The sequence below is a fragment of the Triticum dicoccoides genome, chromosome 6A (genome assembly GCF_002162155.2).
Source record: "Triticum dicoccoides isolate Atlit2015 ecotype Zavitan chromosome 6A, WEW_v2.0, whole genome shotgun sequence".
Taxonomy (NCBI): Eukaryota; Viridiplantae; Streptophyta; class Magnoliopsida; order Poales; family Poaceae; genus Triticum; species Triticum dicoccoides.
Window position 1 is genome coordinate 70810444 of NC_041390.1, and position 3154 is coordinate 70813597.

The window sequence follows — 3154 nt, forward strand, 5'->3', positions numbered from 1 at the left end:
AAAAGAAACTACTGGGTACACCTTCTACCTCAGATCCGAAGGCAAGATCTTTGTTGCCAAGAATGGGTCCTTTCTGGAGAAAGAGTTTCTCTCGAAAGAAGTAAGTGGGAGGAAAGTAGAGCTTGATGAAGTATTACCTCTTGAACCAGAAAATGGCGCAACTCAAGAAAATTTTCCTGAGGTGCCTGCACCGACTAGAAAGGAAGTTAATGACAATGATCAAGATACTTCTGATCAAGCCCCTACTGAAATTCGAAGGTCCACAAGGACACGTTCCGCACCAGAGTGGTACGGCAACCCTGTCTTGGAAATCATGCTGTTAGACAACGGTGAACCTTCGAACTATGAAGAAGCGATGGCGGGCCCGGATTCCGACAAATGGCTAGAAGCCATGAAATCCGAGATAGGATCCATGTATGAAAACAAAGTATGGACTTTGACTGACTTGCCCATTGAGCGGCGAGCCATAGAAAATAAATGGATCTTTAAGAGGAAGACAGACGCGGATGGTAATGTGACCATCTATAAAGCTCGGCTTGTCGCTAAGGGTTATCGACAAGTTCAAGGGGTTGACTACGATGAGACTTTCTCACCGGTAGCGAAGCTGAAGTCCGTCCGAATCATGTTAGCAATTGCCGCATTCTATGATTACGAAATATGGCAAATGGACGTCAAAACGGCATTCCTTAATGGTTTCCTTAAGGAAGAATTGTATATGATGCAGCCGGAAGGTTTTGTCGATCCTGAGAATGCTGACAAAGTGTGCAAGCTCCAACGCTCGATTTATGGGCTGGTGCAAGCATCTCGGAGTTGGAACATTCGCTTTGATGAGATGATCAAAGCGTTTGGGTTTACACAGACTTATGGAGAAGCCTGTGTTTACAAGAAAGTGAGTGGGAGCTCTGTAGCATTTCTCATATTATATGTAGATGACATACTTTTGATGGGAAATGATATAGAACTCTTGGACAGCATCAAGGCCTACTTGAATAAAAGTTTTTCAATGAAGGACCTTGGAGAAGCTGCTTATATATTAGGCATCAAAATCTATAGAGATAGATCGAGACGCCTCATAGGTCTTTCACAAAGCACATACCTTGATAAGATATTGAAGAAGTTCAATATGGATCAATCCAAGAAGGGGTTCTTGCCTGTGTTACAAGGTATGAAATTGAGCTCAGCTCAATGTCCGACCACGGCAGAAGATATAGAAGAGATGAGCGTCATCCCCTATGCCTCAGCCATAGGTTCTATTATGTATGCCATGTTGTGTACCAGACCTGATGTTAACCTTGCCGTCAGTTTGGTAGGAAAGTACCAAAGTAATCCCGGCAAGGAACACTGGACAGCGGTCAAGAATATCCTGAAGTACCTGAAAAGGACTAAGGAAATGTTTCTCGTTTATGGAGGTGACGAAGAGCTCGTCGTAAAGGGTTACGTCGACGCTAGCTTCGACACAGATCTGGATGACTCCAAGTCACAAACCGAATACGTGTATATTTTGAATGGTGGGGCAGTAAGCTGGTGCAGTTGCAAGCAAAGCGTCGTGGCGGGATCTACATGTGAAGCGGAGTACATGGCAGCCTCGGAGGCAGCGCATGAAGCAATATGGGTGAAGGAGTTCATCACCGACCTAGGAGTCATACCCAATGCGTCGGGGCCGATCAAGCTCTTCTGTGACAACACTGGAGCTATTGCACTTGCAAGGAGCCCAGGTTTCACAAGAAGACAAGGCACATCAAGCGTCGCTTCAACTCCATTCGTGAAAATGTTCAAGATGGAGACATAGAGATTTGTAAAGTACATACGGACCTGAATATAGCAGATCCGTTGACTAAACCTCTCCCTAGAGCAAAACATGATCAACACCAGAATTCCATGGGTGTTCGATTCATCACAATGTAACTAGATTATTGACTCTAGTGCAAGTGGGAGACTGTTGGAAATATGCCCTAGAGGCAATAATAAAAGCATTATTATTATATTTCCTTGTTCATGATAATTGTCTTTATTCATGCTATAATTGTGTTATCCGGAAATCGTAATACATGTGTGAATAACAGACACCAACATGTCCCTAGTGAGCCTCTAGTTGACTAGCTCGTTGATCAACAGATAGTCATGGTTTCCTGACTATGGACACTGGATGTCATTGATAACGAGATCACATCATTGGAAGAATGATGTGATGGACAAGACCCAATCCTAAACATAGCACAAGATCGTATAGTTCGTTTGCTAGAGTTTTCCAATGTCAAAGTATATTTTCCTTAGACCATGAGATCGTGTAACTCCCGGATACCGTAGGAGTGCTTTGGGTATGCCAAATGTCACAACGTAACTGGGTGACTATAAAGGTAGACTACGGGTATCTCCGAAAGTGTCTGTTGGGTGACATGGATCAAGACTGGGATTTGTCACTCCGTATGACGGAGAGGTATCACTGGGCCCACTCGGTAATGCATCATCATAATGAGCTCAGAGTGACCAAGTGTCTGGTCACGGGATCATGCATTATGGTACGAGTAAAGTGACTTGCCGGTAACGAGATTGAACGGGGTATTGGGATACCGACGATCGAATCTCGGGCAAGTAACATATCGATAGACAAAGGGAATAGCGTACGGGATTGATTGAATCCTCGACATCGTGGTTCATCCGATGAGATCATCGTGGAGCATGTGGGAGCCAACATGGGTATCCAGATCCCGCTGTTGGTTATTGACCGGAGAGTCATCTCGGTCATGTTTGCTTGTCTCCCGAACCCGTAGGGTCTACACACTTAAGGTTCGGTGACGCTAGGGTTATGAAGATATGTATATGCAGAAACCCGAATGTTGTTCGGAGTCCCGGATGAGATCCCGGACGTCACGAGGAGTTCCGGAATGGTCCGGAAGTAAAGAATTATATATAGGAAGTGCTATTTCGGGCATCGGGACAAGTTTCGGGGTTATCGGTATTGTACCGGGACCACCGGAAGGGTCCCGGGGGTCCACCGGGTGGGGCCACCTGTCCCAGGGGGCCACATGGGCTGTAGGGGGTGCGCCTTGGCCTAGATGGGCCAAGGGCACCAGCCCCTATAGGCCCATGCGCCTAGGGTTTCCACCATGGAAGAGTCCATGTGGTGGAAGGCACCCCTAGGTGCCTTGGGGGG